This window comes from Pempheris klunzingeri, chromosome 11 (assembly GCF_042242105.1).
Source record: "Pempheris klunzingeri isolate RE-2024b chromosome 11, fPemKlu1.hap1, whole genome shotgun sequence".
Classification (NCBI taxonomy): domain Eukaryota; kingdom Metazoa; phylum Chordata; class Actinopteri; order Acropomatiformes; family Pempheridae; genus Pempheris; species Pempheris klunzingeri.
This window is the reverse complement of record NC_092022.1, coordinates 8,777,994-8,799,675: the sequence shown is the minus strand read 5'-3', so window position 1 is coordinate 8,799,675 and position 21,682 is coordinate 8,777,994. Positions and strand designations below refer to the sequence as shown.

The 21,682-nt window shown below is 40.4% G+C and overlaps 1 protein-coding gene across 1 annotated transcript in view; it reads left to right on the top strand.

Annotated features, from left to right (window-relative positions):
• The window catches only part of kazna (kazrin, periplakin interacting protein a), a 158,930-nt gene that overhangs the window by 19,506 nt on the left and 117,742 nt on the right, over positions 1–21,682 (top strand). The window lies entirely within an intron of this gene.

The following is a 21,682-nucleotide window of genomic DNA, read 5'->3' as shown; positions in this document are numbered from 1 at the left end:
GTAGGGATTCCACAGTGCTAAATAAACTCGGGACACCTTGATGTTACTGATTACACCGGACATTTTACAAGAGAATATATTAGTTGATGGCAGTCAGTATCTGTAGAGCGCTTGTTTTGATCTTTAACGTTAGATCTTTGGATCTTTCCCTTAAATCCAGAATACTGCCAAACAGGCAGTTTTGCTTTTTGCTTTGACACCAAAACCCTCTGCCATCGTCTTGTTGGTCAACTTTCCTTCATCTTGTCGCATGATTGAAATCTGACACCTGCTACTCTGTGCTGCGACTTTACTGCTGCTACCTGCTGCCTGTCGACTCATCTGACTCAGTAACACAATCAGTGTTTTACAAATTTGAGTTTCTTTATATGATGACCTTGCTGATATGCGAAAATGAACTACGAAATGGGTTTTATCTCAGCGAAAAACAGCAAGCTGCTGCTGTAAGCCTAATGGATTGCTCAGTATTATTACTGGTGTCTTTTCTTCTATACACCTTACCTACAAATATGACAAATATGCAATTCACTCCCCTGTCCAGCTAATGTCAGCTGGGCACACCTGCATACCTGTGGCCCCACACTAAACTCCTATATCAGGCTACATTAGACCCACTTTTGAATGCCTTTGCGGATCATCCAGTTTGTGAAAACCTCAGATATCCATATAATCAGAGAAGAGAAAAGTCTTAGTTCAGTTATAAAATCCTTGCACTCCACGGAGCGTCTCTCCTGCAGGCCTGCTGAGAAGACTGTCAGCCAAACGCTCAGTGAGACTGGACAGAAGCAGAGGAGGCTGAACCACCATAAGGTTCAAAAGTAGTTTAGCCGACTTCTCTGACAGTCTTCGCTAGAGCTGAGAGTGTCCTGCGTCGCGTTGTCAGGCGTCACGCTGCCCTCCATTTCCGGTACCCTTCTCTACTTCCATCACAGTGAGGTCTGTGTGTGAGAGTCAGTGTGTGAAGTCAACAGCCTGTCATGCTGTTGGTCCTGCATTGCTTAATGTACAATGGTTCAGCATAGATTTGACTGACAACTCGGGGTCTTATCAACTAAGTTTGAATTCAACTGTTTTAATCAGTGTAGAATAGAATAGAATAGCCTTTATTGTCATTGCGTGTGTGTAATGAAATTAGGAGGCGGTAAATCGGTACAGTTTACAAATTTGTGCTGTTGACCATTTGCAATCCTTGGGCACTTTAATTGTAGCTCTGCGACACATCCTGAATCAAGTCTCAATGTCACCGTCTTCTAGCACTACCTGCTTTGTGTGAATGTTGCTGTGCCACTTTTCGTGGTGTGATCATGGCACATTTGGGGTGTTAAAAAGATTTCTGAAGTGGCCCAGACATCAATCCTTTAAACTCCTAAAACTACAGGGAAACTGCAGATGACTGCACGACTACAATATATACTACGTGCAATTAGTACTAAAGACGAGTGATCTAGTCAATGAACAGAAAATGAATCAACCACAATTTAGATAACTGATTAATCAATCAAGTCAGTTGCACGTTACAGCCTCTCAAATATGAAGATGTGCTGCTTTTATCTGTTTTATGTCACTGTAAATTTATTGACTTTGTGTTTTGGACTTTTACTTGTCACAACAAGTAATTTATGACTTCACACAGAGGTCTGGTAAATTGTGATAGGCTTTTTTTCCCTAAAAGATTAATTGCTTCTTAAATCTACAAAACAAGTGAGTTATGAAAGTAATCATTAGTTGCAGACCTATGTGCAATGCAGCAAGATTGTCTAGGACTGATATAAGACAAGACACATTTAATCTACCTTATAAATTGCTGGATAATGTGATATTGGAGAACCATGGTCAAAAAAAGACGCTTGAATATGTGTCACAACAGAGGAAAACCTAGTTTGTGCCAATACCTGGCAGACTTGTTGTGTAGGAGTAGACTTCATGCTTCATTTTGTACCAGTGCAAATTGTTTATGAAGATTCAGAATGCTATTTGTGAGCCGCTCCAGCAAAGGGCCTCAGATGAAATGAAAATATTGACTGTGTGTAATAGGGGTGCAACAACAAGGTTACATTTCCTACATCAGAGTCAATTGCCACTTAAATTCCCTCAGCGCAATGACAGATCTACTGAACAGAATGTAGTGTTATAACGTACACGAACAGTTAATGTGTTTTTTTCTCGCAACCACATCTCATACTCGCCTCCTTTGACCGAATATTCCTCGAAGTCCTGTTATTCCGAGATGACCCCAGTGTCCTCAAAAATGAATTTTCTGAGGCATCAATCACCTAAGCAAGCAGCTCAGAGAATGCTCTTGGATTGATGTCTGTGAATTGCCAGCGTGGCAGCTTTTGTTAATAAATGTATTTGCTGTACCATTATTGTTGCGTCAAACACAGAAGATGAGGATGTGACATTATTGGTACCCTCTCTCCTACATGTATTCTCGCTCCCTCACTTTTCTCCTCTTGTTTCGCTCGTATTTATTTATTTATTATTTCACCTAACCTTCGTGAGGGAAGAGGAGGAGATGAGAGGCTGGATTCATATGAGCTCCAATCGGGGGAGGGAGGACGCAGCCAGCTGCAGTGGCAATATCAAGAGTTTGATTGAGCTGTTTCGCAATTTAACACGCACATGCTTGTTGTGTTCAATTGTTGCCGCGCCATTTGTATTCCCTCACACAAATTCAAATTCATTTGTGGTGAGAAATGTACTGTAGGAGCCACAACGTAACAGATGTTTTTGAATAAAAATGGTCATGAACTCCAATCTACATGGTTACGAGGCTTTAAGTGCTCACTGGTTGTCTCGCTGTTTGGCCATAATTACATACAAAACTGAAAAGAGCTACCACACGGACCCAAACAAAGTGTGCCTACTTAGCATTTTTGTCTTTTTGATTCTCATTGTTCTCTCATAGATTAAAACGCGTGTTTAATGCTCAAAACCCAAGCTAAATACACTTGCATGCCAGCACTTGAAACATGAAGACTACTGAGTGACTGCTGACTGACACTGAACACACGTTTCTCCTTCCTTTTTCACTTTATCACTTTATCATCGTCCTTTCAACAAGACCGCAGAATTTTTAATTTACTTGCCGTCCAGGTACTTCTCATTCTGTCAGCAGCCTTTTTGAATGCTGTTTCATTTTCATTTTAGTCATAGCACAAGTAAAATGAAGCAGGTCTCTATCAGTAAGGATCGCTCCATGCAGTGTAATGTGCCTGATGTGAGAATATAGAAAATTTAATTTGTCTGGTCCAATCTTATGGTATGTAAAAGATTTTGATGGCAGAGCAGAAAACAGTCTTGTCCAAAATATAAGCATGTTGAACATTACAGTAAGTTGAGGGTTTCTATGTTTGTGGACAATCTGGAAATGTGGACTTGTGATGCTAAGAAAAAGATGATAAAGTTAATCTCTAAATCTTCATGGAAATTTTATTTTGATCTTGTTTTGACAGTTTAGCGTCACACCAAATAAAATCCTTGATTACTTGAATGTTTACCAACTACTTTGGGAAAACACAAAAAATGCCAATTCTTTGCTTTTCATTGCTTCAAAATTAAAGAATAATTGTTGTTGCCGTGCGCAGCACACAAAAGATTTTGATTCTTAAATGCACCATATTATTAAAAATGTTTCCTCTTGTCATGCACCCATATCCATTTATACTAATGCGTGGTATATATACAATAAGTAATAAAGTCGTAACAGGTTTGTTTGTGTTTCTGGCTGCGATCAAATAAAATCTTTTCTTTTGTTTCACTTCACCTTGACGGGTCCCCCACCGTTCTGCAGTGACTGAGGGAGGGGCGCACCACACCACCTTAGGAACACATTGCCTTGACCACAACTCTCTAAAAAAACTTTAGCTTCTCAAATTTCCCTTTAAACTCTCTGAACTCTATCATGAGATATCATTAGAACATGGGGATTTTAACAAACCACCACCATTGTCCTGCAAGAGACAACTCACTGCAGAGCGGCTTCGTATGGATCTTTCTTTTCCTCCAAAGGCCCATCTGGTGTGTATACTGCAGTCAAGCAGGGAGGAGATTGGCTGCTGAGCTTTTGCCACTGACCCTCCCTCTATCTCCCCTTCCCCGTGCTGTAGCCGGCTGTGACTACATTAGCGGAGCTGTCACTCATCCGTGGAGGGGAGTGGGGGGAGAGAAAGGGAGAGTTTCAGCACAGGGGGAATGTGGACGCAGTTTGGAGGCCATTAAAGGTGACTTTGACAGTGACTGAGTAGAGCCACTGATAAATAAGATCTATCTGACTCCCCCACGACCCTCACTCTGCTCTAATCATCAGTGGAGAGCTGTGGGCACGTCACTCATTCTTACAGAAAAGGCAAAGCACAGTCATAGATGATGTTACAGTACAGAGTTCCACAACATTTAGTGCTAAAAACAATGGCTATAGAAACATATCTGATCAATATTTCATGTAATGAAATTTTCACAAAAAGGCCAGTAATTGTGAGCCCTTTGTAATATGTATTGAACACAGAGCAAATCAATATTGCCAGCATTACCGGCTATTCTGAGAGAATCGATATTGTACGTCTGTAAAGAGTACAAACTTAGCTTCACCATTAAGTATTGTAGATTTTCTGAACTGTAGTGGATATAGTATTATTTAAACTCCTGAGAATATTTGTGTTGTATGGGAGGAAATTGATGGTAAGTTTGATTTAAAGCTGCATGAATCAATATTTTTTACAGTAGATCAAATGACAGTGTATAATGTACAGAGGCTCTCTCTTAGTGATGACCCTACAGGCAATTACCAACGAGCTTTTATAGCTCTCATCAGTTATATGGAGTGTTTTAGGGTCTTCATGCTCATTGTTATGTTGTTCACAGCTCACAACTTCACTGTTTTGTTTCGCTCTCTTCTCATTAACCTCATTTCCAATGCTAACGTTGGTCCATGCCTGCTGCATGTGTAAATAGGACACTGTTTTCTAACATATTTACCATAAATGCATGTATCAACTTTCTTAAGTTGATAAAATCTTAATGTTTAATGCCTGTCCTGTTGCCCCCAAGTGGCCAAAAAATAATTAATACTGCTTAAATGACATCATGTGCTAAGGAAATAACCCGCCTATCTACAGTTAGTCAGATGTATCAAATCAAATGCCAGTCCTGATAGAGTCTGGAAGTGTCAAATTAATATTTCAACATAAAGGACTGACTTCCACATATATTAACCAATAGTTTTGGACCTGTGCCCAGAGTCATGGAAGAGCGCAGGCTGGCCGTAGTCTCAGAGGAGTAGGGGGAGGTGCTGCAGAGGGAGCGAGTATGTGATGGGTCTGGCTGGGTCAGTCTGTCCCTCTCCGGTTGGGGCCTCAGCTGGCCCTCCAGAGCATGGCTCTTACCCATGCATAAAACATCACCTTGGTCCCATCTGCCCTCTCAGCCCTTCCTCTGACTTCACCAGAGCTGTCTAATGGGCCCTGCTCCGCTGAGAGCCAGCCAGATATGCTGCCATGTGTGACTATGGTGATGACTTACTGTGGCCCAGCTCCATCCCAGAGTGTGACAAATGAGAATGGAAATTGGGTAATTTGGTTCAAAGAGAGTTTTGTCTTCATCTACTGTTGGAAAGAGCCTGAGTGTTTCCTGGGATTTACTCTACTGTCAAAACATTCAACAGTATTATCAAAATACTAGAGTTAGATCACCCAAGTTCACGGCTTCAGCGTGTTGTTTAAATTCAAAAATGACTCTTTCACATCAAAGGCAGCAAGCTTGAACTTGAGGTCATGTATCTTTTATTTTTCAATTTTGCTTTTCTTCAAAATTATAATTGTCCGATCTCTGTGAATGTTATATGCAGTGATGGTATTTATACGGACATGGTTAAACCCCTGTCTTTCTTAATGCCGCTGCGGTCAAGAGTATTGCACTTAATGAAATTCTCAGGGATATCTCACTCATTGAATAGATAGTATCCAGAAGGAATATGTAAAAAGATGTCTTTTACTCTTTATCTGGTGCTTTCAATCTTTTTTTTCTTTTTGGGCCACAGAAAAATTGAATTGTCGGCAATTGCAAGATGCATGATATTACTCCTAGCTGGTGGACTTGGTATGTTGAGCAGATTGAAAATGACGGCTTATCTTGTAAGGAATAAATTGAAAACCATTTCATTACAGGAATACAGTTCTGAATGTTGCCTGCAGAGAAAAGAGCTCTCTGCCATAGTGAAACAGTAATGGTATGGGAATTGTCATGTGTCAGTAGGAAATGATATAATGTACGAAACTGTATCCTTTACTTCCACTTGAACTCTGATAATCAGTCACATATTATCATTTGCTGTAAAACTGTGTAACAAATGAATCAAAATATTTCTTTATGCTTTGTCGTTACGCATTTGGCCTCAATTTTGAACACGCAGACTGTTTTCTGAAAGATTTACAGAACGTTGTCTGAAGTTTACACTGGAGTAACCATATTATGTTACAAAAACATAAGCCACTCTCAGCTTTAGTATTTGCCCCATAAAAATGATCAGTTTTAAGGAGGTAGAATCTAATGATACTAAGTAAATAATGTCAAAGAGCACTGAGAGTAACAAAGAGAGGAACAGCAATGGCTTTTTGCCTTTTACTCCATGTTCGTCATGTGTGCTACCAGCCGTTTACACCTGATGAAATGCAGTCTAGGAAAGCTGATTTGACTGATAGATCAATGAATATAAAGGTCTATGAGACATCAAAACACTGTGCAGTGATTTATAATAATGAAAAACGATTTTACAACTCTGGAAAGTCATTATTCTCTTTGCTGTTTACTGACAATCTCACAGCGATTTACCCTGTTTAAATTTTTAAAGATGAAATCAACTTGGTTTAGGGAAAAAGTTTAACATTGTGGCCATTTTTTTTTTTTTACTGGAGTTGCATCTGTATCCCTGCAGTACCAAAACAGTGATCAATTAAATCAATGAGGGCAATATTTTTCTTTTGTGTTGTGTTTCTGAACACAGCTTTAAATATTGCTTACCCGACACGACAAAGCATAATATTACATGATGAGAAACCTTTATCAACCACTATCACCAGTTTAAAGTAAACTCATATACACTATAAGACTTAGACTTCTGTGAAAGACATTTATTTACTCTGTGCTGCCTTTTTTTTCTGTTTCCTGACATGCATAGTAATCAGTTCTCTTAGCTTATACCAAAATTGACTCAGTAGGCAATTTGTGTTGTACAGTGTGAACTCACAACCACCAAACTTAGCAAAAGTCTAAGGCTCAACATTGTGTGACTGCACCGCCTTTACAGGTCAAAAAGAGCAATTTAGTCTCATTATTTGTTTGTTCATTTGAGCTTGTCGTATACTGTGGGAACCATGTTTTGGGTAATTGTCAATAGTGGTGTGTTAACGTCCTTTAACGTCACAAGTCAATAAATGTTTCGCCACAGAAGAAGGGTGGGGCTGATTGGCGATCTCTGTTAGTCATCAACCATCGTAACTTCATGTCTTAAAAGCCGCTGCCTCAGCCACACCGGGGCAAACACTTGCACTCCCTTGCTGCGGCTGTGGCTCAGTGGTAGAGTGGGTCGTCCCTCAATCAGAAGGTCGGGGGTTCGATCCCCAGCTTCTATGTCGAAGTGTCCTTGGGCAAGACCCCCTTTTCCCACCGTTCACTGCTATGATTTTCCAAATTTACTGGTGACATCATTGATGCCCCACACCACCACCCACGACAATGACGCCATCATTCATTGTGATGTTTCACTGTGGACTTCATCATGTGTCAGTTCAGCCGACATCACCCAACCCTGCACAGAAGAAATCTGCGGGGACACAGAGAATCATTCCACTCACTTTACATCTGAATCACATCTGAAGACCTATTACATGGAGTAAATAATGACATATTTCAAGATGGCTCTGTGCAACGAAAAGTGAAAATGACTTGTCTTGTTGATTTGGGAGGTGTGCTTAACAAGGCAAGGGAGAGATCTGATGATTGTGCAAGCCTTTAACACACTGCTCAATTCCCAAGACCTACCCCAAGCTTTCAATCAGAGGTCAGCGTCTGGCTCTAACAACGACAAACACAAGCTGTGGGAATAGCAACAAAATATGGTTCATAGTCTGCATTGATCCAGAATGCAATGCCTCAGAGGTTCTGTGACTACCGGCCTACCGAGCTAGTCTCCAAACACAGCCGGAGCAATGACTAACTGTCCTCTCCTGTCTCCTGGGATAGGGGAAGATAAATGTGCATCTGTCAAGGTGAAACACAAACTTCAGGTCAGATTGGTGCAAACTGCTAAGACATTTAACCCAAAACAAAAAGTTTTCAGATTGTAGATCAGGCAGCAGCCTGAAACGCTAGACTTGCTCTTACTAATAAGGTGTTTGATTTTGGTATTGAGAGAAAAGTCTGCTTCAGCTTGATCTGGCTGCATTGAATGGTTGTGAATCCCATGTGGTTACAGAGCCTTTTCTAGGCTTTAAGTTCTTACAGCTAAAAAAGGATCACAACAACTACAGCTAATAACCACATTCAGTTTATCCACTACAATGCTAGATACCAAGTGATGTGCAGATAACTTTATTTACAGGCAGAATATGTTAGAAAACCCTCACCTTTTCATAAAGACATTTCATTATCATTACCAAACACACCCTTTTGTATTTTTTTAGGCTGCGAATGCATTTAAGAATGGGCTATTAAATGCTATAAGACTTTAAGATTCTCAGACTGTCTAACAATGCATTTGTGTGTAATTGCCCATAATATGACACTTAAGGGATATTCAATCAACTCAACAACTTGCCAAGTCATACCTAGGTTGCTAAGCAACTGGCGTGTCTGACAGGCATTGTCACAGGCAGCCATGTTCATGGTTGAATCTCTGTTTTGGTGATTTTGTTTTCATCAGCTTTGTTTTTCTTGGCTTGTCATGGAAGAAAGAAACCTTAATCTTTAGTGTGTATGCGTGTGTGTGTGCACGCTCTGGCATCGCAGAAATGTTGATTTTATTTTCATTCATTTATTTTGGAAGGTTTGTTGCCCCGTGCCAGCTCACCTGGAGCTGCTTACAGTATGCCATGGATAAACTTAGAACTACAGGATAATTCAGTGAGTAGCCTGCTGGTCACAGTGGCTAAGTGATCTCCCTCTTCACGTGGACAGTAGTCATAGTAATCTCAGCAAAGCCGGGCCACAACAGAAACAATAATCTCCTGATCTAACTTGCTCATCCATTGAAGTAGTCTAAGTGGAAACCAGAGTTTGGCTGGCTGCCCCAGGTATATGTTTGCACATGAGGCAATATGTTACTATGGAAACAGGCCATCAGAAGATTACTTTGATTGTATAAACAGGAGGTGTAGCTGGAGAGAGCTAATAGCTGGATGTGTTAGTCTCTTTTTGCTCCCTCCTTCCTCCTTGTGTTAGTTTTCTTCATATTACCTTGCAGAACCAGCTATCTCCCAAGATCAAAGGCTTTGCCCTCAATTTTGGAATGGGGTTTCAGAGCTATATCGGGCTCACAGATGTGTGCTGTGCCCATAATTACACTGTTTAGAGGAGGCAATCCCATGACCCTCAGGTGTCAGTCTAGGTAAAAATGCTTTAAGGCATTGGTCTCATGTATTTGTATATGTGCAAACATGCATTTGCAGTCACTGCTGTGTCCATTTCTGTAACCTGCAACAAGTGAACAGCACCACAGATGACTGCTCTGACCTTTTCCTTGTCTTTGTGCTGCCCAAAATTAACTTTGACTTTGCATCTAGCTATGAAGTGCAATGCAGCGTCCCTGGTGATAGCATCAAGGTTACAAGACTTTCAAAAGTAAATTAAGCTTATGACGACAGGAGGTGATGTAAAGTGAGGTGTAAGTGTAACCATAAATTTGAAATCTGCATTATCAGCGAGGTGGCTCATGGCAATAGTTCTGTGTTTTTTCTGGTCGTGCACAGAGAGAGTCATGTTACACTTTGCTGGCCTGAATATTAGATGATACTTATACTAAGACAACCCCCACCCTTCTGCAATACCTGTTTTTAGATTAAGACTTTTTGAAGATAAGAAACCCTTTAAAAACCCCTGCAAAATAGCAATATTCCAGGCATGTTTATATGAAGGTCTGACACTGTGCCCCCCCCTCCCTCGGACAAAACCGGGATAACTGTCCTATCCACCCCTTTTGTAATTATTAATGTAATTATTAATCTGGTGGCCGTGAGGAATGTTAACAGGAAGTAATGATGCCTTAGAGAGTAGCTGTGGGCTACAACTTGAGGCACCTCCCTTTTTTTTTCTACAGTCTCTTTTTGAACCTATGAATACACAGACTGCTATCAGTGGATTACTTAGATACTGAAGGAAACATATTCTGGTATGTATTGGAGTTTTAAGGAGCAACTATTTTCTATGATATATAGGTGGCTTAATGGACTTTTATTCACAATGAACATCAGAGATAATGATATCCCCGGACAGTGTTGAACACACAGTAACACAAGTGAATCTAGAAATATGTGCATCATGTCTGTGCATTCAGATCTGACTGAGCCATGACTCTGCGAAGAAATATGAAATTTGACACAGCTTGCAGCAATCGGGCGCTAATGGTTTTAAAGTACTTTAAGTGCCTCGCTGAGTGTCACTGCGTCTGCTGCTCCAGTTGCTGATGGTGTTGACAAGTGGGCCAAATATCGTCTAAAACCACAGTGACTAAGTTCCAGTTGACGTGCATATCTTTGCCTCACGTCTCCACGCTCCCCTGGAAAGGCACACCTGAAGACTTCTATTTCACTGAAATGAAAGTCATAGTGACAAACACAGAAACGTGTTGATTTTGAAGAGTTTTTGTATCATTTTCATGGATTTCTTGACACTAACGTGTATGTCGATATGGTGTGTAGTGACGTGGTGACATACAAATGAGCGTTTTGAGCATGCTTAAGCTATTTTCTATTAGAAAAAGTCAACAACACTGCATTGGAGCTGAAATCTATCCCGGCATGCACTGGGTGAGAGGCAGGATACATCCTGGACAGGTCACCTGTCTTTCAGGCTAACAATCACAGACAGACACAACATTCATTGTCACATTCACAGCCAGGGGCCGCGGGGCAAGTGTGTGATCACATTTCAGGTAAGACAGAAAGAAATCAATGCATTTCTGAAGGACTGTACTTTCAGTCCTCCTGCCGAACCTGCTGCTGTGGTTGGCCTTGTAATGTTGGATTCATGGACGAATGGATTCCCCCCTCATATCAGATGTTTCTGCACTTTCTTTTAAACATAGTAGAAATTGTTTAGCCCGAAGCTGCTCATCTAATGTGGGTCTTGATGGAAAAAAATAACAGAGTGGTAGCCCCACTTTGGACTGTGCTGATTGAAAGATGATAAATCGTTTGTGAAATATGTGGTGAAGGTGAGGAGGGGGTTGTCACATTGCTGACACATATTCCTTTGCTAAACACAACAAGTTGAGTCCGCAGGAGATGACAAATAGAGCAATTCTTACTGGCCTAATCCATGATTTGTAAAGCACTGGTGCTGTCATCAAAGCCTTCTCGTCACTTATTCTCTCTTGAATAAGGTTTAAAGGGATCGATAAATAGAGAGTAAAGTGAATAATACACAGCACAGCAGTGTATTGTGTTTGGAATAATCACTTTCAGTGTCTCATAGTGAAAAAATAATTAAAGGTTGTATTATCTTTGGAATCAATAACATGTTGAGCTCAAGCATGAACTGAGACCAGCCCTATCCAGTTTGATAGTTTTGAAGAATTTATCTGTGTAGTGCAGCTGTGGGAAAAGCTTATTGGATCTTATGGAAGCCTTAAGATAAGAAAACCCAGTGCAACAGTTGGACTTTGGGTTATAATTATCTTAAATTGATTAAGATTTTTTTTTTTTTTCATTGTTCGATGGGTTCTTCTTCTTTCTCGCCAATACACCCTGTCTTTTGAAACACCAAGAGAGCCTGTGTTGGAGGTACACTCATACAATACATCCAGCAACACAAAACCACAATATTTATAGAAAAGAGAGAAATCTATCTGAATTACAATGTGTGCTAGTGTATGCTCATCCCATCATACACAGACCTACTGTACGGCTCATGTCTCTAATGAAAATTCTTGCTAGTTGTGAGACTCCAAGGTCAAGGGTGGCACACTGAATGGTGGTATTAACCTTGTGGCAAATCGACCATCCATCCGAAAAAAAGAAAAATGAAATGAAACAGCTGTAGATTTCAGGACTCACTCAAGTATAGTCTCACTGCAGTAACAGATGCTTCTAATATTTCATTTGAACCGCTCGATTGCCACAACACATTCCTGATGCATAGTTATAATCATACCCTGAGAAACATTTAAGAATGTCTGCTTCCTTTGGCATATTTGTCTGACAAGCCTCTCCATCTCAAATGTGACACAAAAAAAACACTAAAAGCAACAGCTGAACACTGAATACCAAAATTGCACACTCCAAATAGGTAAATGATTACTTTAAAAAACGAGTGGCCTGTGCTCTTCTACTGAATTCTTTTCCATCTTCTGTTTTTTTGCCTTGGTAAGGAAAAATTCAGTCGGTGTTATGCCTAAACTAGAGTGATATCAATCTTGTCTTTGATCTCAGGCAGTGACTACAAGCTGTTAAAGTAGACAGGATAGATCTCCTCGTGGCTAAATACCAGAGTAAATGGGATTAGGTTTTGGTTTCCCATGAGGTCTACTGAGCCAGCCAAAGCTGAAACACTCTGGATGAACATAGTGAACACCGTAATAGATAACAGCACTTTTCCTTTGCTCGTAGTGCCACAGTACGTCTGATGCACTCATTATACACATTTCATAGTTTGGAACATCAGTGTCGGACACTGTGGTTGTGTTAAATTTTTTTTATACACAAATACTTCAGCAATTGCACTAATTTCAAAGATGCTATAATATGTAAAAAAAAAACAACAACCTTTGAAATGCTTCAAGGAGAGTTATACAGTATGCTGGTTTCAGACCACTGACTGACTGGTTCAGCTTTTCAAATACTTGTGTATCACTGGTGTGTAGCTGTTTCCCTGGACTGAAGAACCACTAAGCCAATCAGAGTTTTGAAGGTGACATTAAGAATGGAGACGTCATCTTCCTCCACTCAAGCTAGAATCCATTCCAAATAACTCCTTCACATCAGACCAGCTTCTGCAATGTTTTTCTTCTTTAGATGATAAGAATAGCGTTCTTGTTTTTTCTTTTCTTTTTTTTTTTTTTTGGAACCAAGACATTTTTTTTTGCATAATCTAAATAACTCATGTCAACTCAACATGTCCGATATGTCAGTCAGCACTAAAGAGAGTTTAAGCAGGCTCTGTTAGCAGATTCAAACTGGGCCTAGGGCGACATCCAACACCATCGGAGTGTTTATTGTTACGGATATGAGACAGTTGTGGAGAACACAAAGGCCTTGAGCCCTGCTGTAATGTTCATATGGGCAAAGTCTGCATCTTCCTCTTGCTCCCTCATAATCTCTTGTCAAGTGTCCCTGTCTTTCTCCCATACTGTTTCTTCAGTCTCCGTTTAAGGGTCATCAGAACTGGCTGTTTTTCTGTATTTTTTGCTGACTCTGCCTGGGCACGCTTGGGCGTCTTTCAATTTTGCTCCTTCTGATAACTCAGCCTCCTCCGATAGATAAATATTAAATTAGAACAAATGACTCTCACTCTCCCAGCAGGCAATTTTGTCCTCATCCCCGGAGGCTTTTAGCATCAGCCAAACAAGCACTGCTGCTATCTGTAATTAGAACAGGAAAAAACAAAACACACACCAACACATTTGAACTGCTAAATGAATGGCCTTTGCGTAATCGATAGTAACCCTCTAGCCGCCTCCTCTGGATAACTGGACATGTTTCAGATCAGCTCTGTATAATTACAGATTGCTGAAAGCAGAACATTCCTTTCATTGAACCTGCATTTATGAATATTTACCATTAATGTGGCAGATAGAATTTGAGATGGGCTTTTAAAATTAAAGCTAGATTTGACTTGCTTTTACTTTTACATGATAAGTGTCTCATACATATATACTGAAATACTCTTCTTGCAAATCCTTTTCATGTTTGTTTTTAGCACAGAATCTAGGTTCCAGAGAAGGTTGTAATCCTGTAAGCCTGTTTGAGTGTGTAACATTATTAGTATAACATGATTTGGATGGCAAAAGACAAGTGGAGTTTGATTGGGTGTCGCTCCCGGGGGAACACTTTTGGATGAAGGTAATATTGTGTAGCATCTGACTATCTGGCACAAGTTATTAGATGGTATGTGTGATAGGGATGTGCTGCCATGCTGAAAGCTGTGGCAGATGGCTTATATCTCTCTGTGTAGCAGCAGCGAGACCTCAGCATGGAGCAGTGAAAGCAATATCCTGAAGCAAGTATGCAATTGCTATATCACTGTTCTTAAATCAATCTTTGTATTATCATATACCTATCTGTTTGCTGGCCTATCTATTTATTTGCCATGTCATTGGTCTATTATTGTTTTCCTGAATTCTTATCAAGGTAACTTTCTTTTTATAAATTGAAGAAACTGTCCTTAAGTATCTAATACAATCACTGTACAGTATGCATGTGAGCGTGTGCATAAATACATACTTTTGTTGTAGTAGTCAATGCCAAGGTTAAATAAAACACTTGACAGTGTGAGTCAAGGTAACCCAAACTAACATATACACAATATGTTATGTACTCCTCTTTGTGTAAATGTACCGTCCTTAAAGCCTCTTTGCTTTGAGGGCCGTATGGGTGGATATGACAGTCATGCTACCGCTTACACATTTTGCCTGTGGAGTCATAGCTGAGAAAAACAGCACAGAAAGACACATGGAGCTCCGCGATACGAATGTCTATGACAGAACATGTATTTTTCCCTTCACTGAAGGGGGAAAGTTCAATTCTTTCAACTCACGGTCTTTAAGCAAGGCATCTGGGAAGATGAGTGATGTTAGGATTTTAATGTCGAAAACATTTGCTTTGATGTGGGATTTGATTTTGTGCTAGGGCCATCCATGCAAACCAAAAGAAAACGAAACCACATGCATTCAAAGTACTGTAGGCTTTTTGGGATTAAAGCAATGCAAAACAGTGTTGACTCGTAGGAGACTGGACCTAAACCCAAATCAATGCTTGGCTGTGTTCAAATGTGTACAAATTCCTGTTTGACGCTGCAATCGCCAATGTTGTCCTGAGATTGGGTGCCACATAGTAAACCACTCATATGGGTCATTTTAGAAGGCAACAAAATTAAATGAGCCCTTGTTTAGTTTGGAGGACTTGTCCTGTTTAGGAACTGAATGTAAAAATGGGCTGTTATATGGTGTTTGAAGGAATCATCGATGCTGTTGCTTTTTCTGGCGAGGACAGTCGCCTTGTTGGCACATCTGCAATGCAGTCACAGATGCAAACTGCAAAGCCTTTCTGCCTGACATGTGAAGATTTGAAAATAAATTAAATGTCTGTTTAGGCTTTCTTATACTATGCTAATTTCTGTCTTTTGAGATTGAATGTAATTTTTAAGCATGAAAAATCCAGCGAGCGTGCTCACCTGGAGAGAACTGGGTAATAGTGCACAGCACTGCAGAAGCTGTCCTCAGCCATTTAGCTGCAGTGTGACCTCTCTGTGAAGACAACACCATTCATTATCAAATAAGGGCAAGCTAGCAGTCTCCCATGGTTTGCGTATGGATATTAATGGCTTGTAGTAATTTACATTTCAATTCCGGACACTATATTAGACATTAGTCAAATGCAAATCATGAGCTGTTGAATTGTGCAGGAAAATGATTGACATTTCTCAATACATTCTTTAAGATGATGTTTTGCGCATTAATTAACTGGAGAAAATGGAAATGACTCCAACTAAGGTAGAATTAGCATGATCTATTTGAGGCTCTGCAGGGGTCGGTTACTGGGCTACAACCAGGAGAGTGAAAGAAGGCAGAGTAATTTGTGAGTGATGTCGATTCATATTAATTGTGATGGAAAGGTCTGATAACTTCACTACAAGATGGAGCTCCTGCCAAATTAAAAAAAGGTCAGAGTTTCCACGTCTGACTTCCTCCTTGTGTTTGCAGTGCTGCGGCTCTGTTTGAAAAGGTCAGATGATCGCAGACTGTAAACAGCAGCGTTATAATTGAATAACCTGTCGGTCTTTGATGGGTTACACACAGCAGTGCGCCATGTGGTTGTTACTGTTGAGCAAGGATGAAACTTTGCTTTTCTAGATTACTAGGATTAAAATACACCGTTGCCCATAAAGTTGGAATAATTGTTCAATACCCCCAATTTTGTTAAAGCCTAAATACACAGTTTGCAAAGGTTAATTGTGGTTTAATTTTCACTGTGATGTTTGGAAGAGTTTGATCAATAAAGTTGAGAAGATATACACTTTATTTATCAAGAATAAATCACATTGTCACAATCATTTCATGAGAAGAGGTAAAAAACATTTTATTCCAACTTTATGGGCCACAATGTATATTGGTAAGTCACAAAAGCAATTAATTCATTTTTAATTTAAAACCTAACATCACCTAACAACTATGTTAACATATTATTGAGCTAATAAACACAGCATGCTGAAACAGCACATTGAAAATCAGCAAAAAACATGACAAAAGTAGACACCTGTCAGATTGACAGATGATGCAATTTGACTCCACAGATAAAAAAATATATTAAAATCAATACTGACAAAGGAGGTATGAAAGCATCCTTTCTGACAGTTACACTCTTGATATGAGCATGTTTTATTATTTGCACGTTTCCCTTATCATCCACCTTGAACTATAAGGTTCTGCCTCAGCATTATTAATGATGTTGACAGATTCTCCAAACTTGAATAGAAAAGACGGAGAAGAGCCAGTGTCAGCCGCTGCTCTGATGTCAGAATACGTGTCACTGTCATGAAATATTTACTATGTTAGCCACGAATGTGCATTTAGTTTAAAATAACAATAGCCTGAATTTTTCTGCAGCAGACTATTGGTCTGGGCTGTTGAATGACTCATCACAAAGGAGCATTGCTGAATATTGATCATCGGTGAAAAGTAGCAGCACACACAGCTCTAAATTTTGAACACTGTAGTGCGTGGCTGCAAGAGGGATCATGATGCTGATGATGACTTGTAGCTGAAATATATTCGTTTTTTTGCCCACAACAAATAAGAAGACTATTGATCTGTGAGTTCTGGTGTTCTGTTTGTTTTGAATATTGATCATCCACTTGAGTGAACCCTGCAGTGTACACCTCACAGTTTTTTCTTCAGCTTTATTGGGGAAAAAAACTGATGAAGGAGAGCTACATCATACACATTATTGCTTTTCTGATTCAAGTTTATGTCCAGCTATCAAAATTTACATAGAGCATTGTCAGTGGTACCAAAAATTGGCCTGAGGGAAAAAAAAAAAAAAAACTAATGTAGAGGGTGATGTTGAATTTTTAGTTTAGTAAACATAGAAAGGTGCTGTTGCATTGGTTTAAACTGCATCTTAAAAAGAGGTTTCCTGTAATATGAAATCTCTGTCTCTCATATTGTTGCAAATAAAAGAATATATTTTTGGTATTGTTTCTCTTCCACCTTTGTTGTTGAAGTGTTGAAAAGCTTGTGCTGTGCCTTTTGAAGGAAAGTGGTTTTGAAAGGATACATCAAGCCAGCCAGCGTCAACCCCCCTACAGCACCTAAACAGAGCTTCTCTCAATCGTCGTCACAGGGACGATGGCTGCTGAATACTGAGCAGAGGAGACAGGAGCTGCCCCTCAACCTGAAACACACAATTATTCTCTCTCTTTCTCATACAAAGACAGACATACATGCATACGCATACACACATTCAATTAACTACACTCACAGAAACAGCACACACCTACGCAGGGATTTTAGTTCAAAGAACACAAACAGCATCAGACGTGCAACCACACACTCCCTTTCAGCAGGAAAAATGGACCATCTGTGAGCTCTTCAGGCCACCAGCCAATAACATTGTTTAGGACTCATTTTAATGGCAGCCGTGAACTGCATTTTAAATCTTTTTCAGCCATCTCTAGCATTTGGTGTGTGAAAAGACTGTTTTTGTTCGTGTTGTTTTGTAAACATGTCTGTGTCGATCTGAAAAGAGCCTCTTTAATAGAATTAAGCGTCACTAATGTCTCTGCTCCCATATACGGGTAACTACAGTCATCTCTGAATAGATTTATGGAGGTGGTAAAAACACATAGCGATCATGTTTATGAGACTTTATTCTGACATCTGTATGTTATGAGTTGATATTGAGTTCATAGGCAAGGCGAAGATGAGGCAACTTTATTTGTATAGCACCTCTCAGACACAAGGCAATTCAAAGTGCTTTGCGGGGACATAAAACACAATAAAAACAAGACACAGAAACATTAAACTCCATGTAAACACATTAGAGAGCATAGAAAACGCATTCCTGTGGTATCACCAAACTGCTTACTTTGAAAGGTTATTGTATGGAAGGTCATTGTACTCTCCTTGAGTATATTGAGTAGGGATGTTCCAGTCTAGTTTTATTGGCCCAGATCCCGATCTGAGTCCTTTAACATTGGGTATCTGCCGATACTGAATCCAGTTGTAACTGGTAATTGCAATGGTCAGTGCTGGCTAATAATGAGAAGCTCCTTTGCCAATGATATATAGTGTAACTTCACAAATGCCCAAATGTTCCTCTGGTTAGGGGACTGTTTTTTTTTATATAGAACATGGCTTACAGTTAACTATGCAAAGTTACTTTAAAGTGCACTCAGCAACATCTCCATCAACCAAAGACAGCTGACGTGATGCAACTCTTAACAGCATGGGCACGTATTCGCTCTTATGTACGACTTTGGGGAATGCGTGTAGAAATGTAAGAGCATGTGGAGGGGTGGCTGGTTTTGAGCTCAGCTGCAACGGAGAGAGTTGCAGGGCTGGTCCAGGAGATGGCGCGGGAGAGAGGTAAGTAGCACCAGCGCACCTGGGAACAGGTGCAGTAAATTGCCTCTCTCCCTATTTAAGCAGTAGCACACTGGGACCCAGGGGGGTAAAGATCAGATTCTGGGTATAATAAAGGATAGTCTTATTCAGTTGGAGGTTTTGCCTGCTGCAAGTAAAACTAGTGTTTTCTCCCCCTGGGTCCCAGCGTGCTACTGCTTAAATAGGGAGAGAGGCAATTTACTGCACCTGTTCCCAGGTGCGCTGGTGCTACTTACCTCTCTCCCGCGCCATCTCCTGGACCAGCCCTGCAACTCTCTCCGTTGCAGCTGAGCTCAAAACCAGCCACCCCTCCACAGAGCATTTCAGGAAATATTAATTGAAAACACTCTTAGCTTGAATAACTATGAATAACTGTGAACGATCGTTGTTGAGAAACGACCTTAGTGTCAGAGGTGGGGGGCTGCTCTAGGCTTGTTACGTCTATTCAGAAGAGTATCTCCAAAACTAAGTAATGTTCATTTATGTAAAATCAAATATTTTTGTGCAGTAATTTTCTCAGTTTCTGTTTTTTTGATGATGATTTTATGTCTGCATTCTGTTACATGAACTTGAAATAAAGCATTAATGTTCTATTGGGGCAGCCAAGACCAGCCAGGATGAAACATGGATTTTTAGATGTATTTACTGTAGACATTTTGATGAATACTCTTTACCTGGTGTGTTCAGTTTGAAGTTTTGTGTTTTGAAGGTTAGGATGTCTGCTCGGGCACAAAATCCACTTCCATCATATCTAACTCAAACACAATCTTCACCACCTTCAGTGGAAGGCGATCGATGATATCCCACAACCAGATTTAAACCAACATAAAAGCATTTTTCTCTTTTTGCCTATAAACCTGTAGGAGATCTTTGTTCCCGGCTTGTCTCACTTCAAAGAAGCATGTATCTTAATTCCCATCAAAGACCCAATACCTGTTTGTGTCTGAGATTAGCCTTGAGCCTTGAGCCTTGAGCCTTTTCCAAGGAGCCAGGGCCCATTTGGCGGTATGGCATCCCCAAAAATATCTATTTGCCATCGCTGTATGGATCTGCGTCACGCTGGCAGTGGCCATGTGAAAGTGGGAGGATGTGAGCAAGAGCTTAGCTTGAATGGAACAAGAGATTAGAGAAATTGGGAGAGTTGGGATGAGGATACTAGATATTCCAATAACACACTTCCCCACCTCTAAGCCCCCCCCCCTCCACTCTTGTCAGACAGAATGGAAAACTTATCTCCGTGTGTCAACAAACTGTGTTTACCTGGCTGCATCTGTGTATTTTATTTATTAGCCCCGGTAGTGCACACAGTGCTGATGGTGGCAGGGACAGCTGAGGCATCGATATCCATTCAATGGGAGCCAGTTGCTGCCTGACAAGAGTCGCTCATCTCAGTGAGGTGATTGTAATTACAGACAGGACATTGTTGTAAAGAAAAAGGAGAAGAAACTAAGGAAAGCAATGGTTTAGAAATCTAAAGCAACACCTTGACATTTTGAAGCTATCTTTTATCAACAGAGAAATATTTTTTTGTGTTTATAAACCAAATACATTTTTCCTTTTCTTTCTTGGCATCAGATAATAAAGATATATAAACTGAGAAATGTCAATAATGCCCTAAATTCAGATTTAGCAACTGAACAGGATTGAGGACTATGACCGTCAAGTGGCACTTATATGTCTGTGGTGTCATCCACCTCGACTGCGATGAATGGTGCTGTGTTGATTTCTTTGTTTATTTTCTCCAGAATAACATGAGCAATGCTCTCAATATTGACGTTCTGAATTGTCTTATATTGATATACCTGTGAACGTAGTCACAGATGCGATTTTTGTCCATGTGCTGGTTATGTCTCAATACGCTTATGGCAGTTGCTTGATCCAGAGCCTCATTAATCGTCACTCGGCCCAAAAGTTTGAGTTTGAGCTTAGACAAAATGTGACTTCGGGACTTTGAGTGCCTCTCTATGGCCCATGATAGGTTTGAAAAATCCACAAATCCCGCTGTGGGATCTTCAAGGGGGCGGGGGATCAGTCATGGCCAGCAAAAGAGGCGGTTTAGCTGTCCACTCCACTCTTGGCCATTCAGTCCAGCTCTCCCCTGAGTCAGGTCAAGCTTGGGAGTTGGCCTATCATCCCGTTTAATCTTTAGCTGAACCTCAAAAGGTAGCTTGGTAAAATTGTTCCTATCAAGAAAGTCAAGGTCTTTGTCTCCATCCATTTTGTGACTTGCTAGCTAACTACAGAATCTGAATTCTGACATTGGGTGGTCGGAGCAAGTAGTGTTCCTTATAACAGCTGGTTAGACGCCAAGTTCGTTCCAGCCTCCCTTGACATTTTTTTTTAATGATGAATTGACCATTCATTGATGAGCCCAGCTTCAATCTGATTGGTTGATACTCTCACATTTTTTTCTTTTTTCTTCAAGGCCAGATGAGGCTCGTCTCTTCTACACAACAGCATGTCATTGACCATCAGACAAAGCAGAGGGCAAAAATGACATGCTAAGATACACCATGCACTCTGCTGCAGGCAGGACGCTCTTTCGCTCCCTACGCTCAGTTGAAGCAGAAGTGTAGGATGATGGCGTGCTTTGACAACAGCGAAATGACAAAAAGCTCAGTTAAAGACACAAAATGTATATTTTCTTTCATG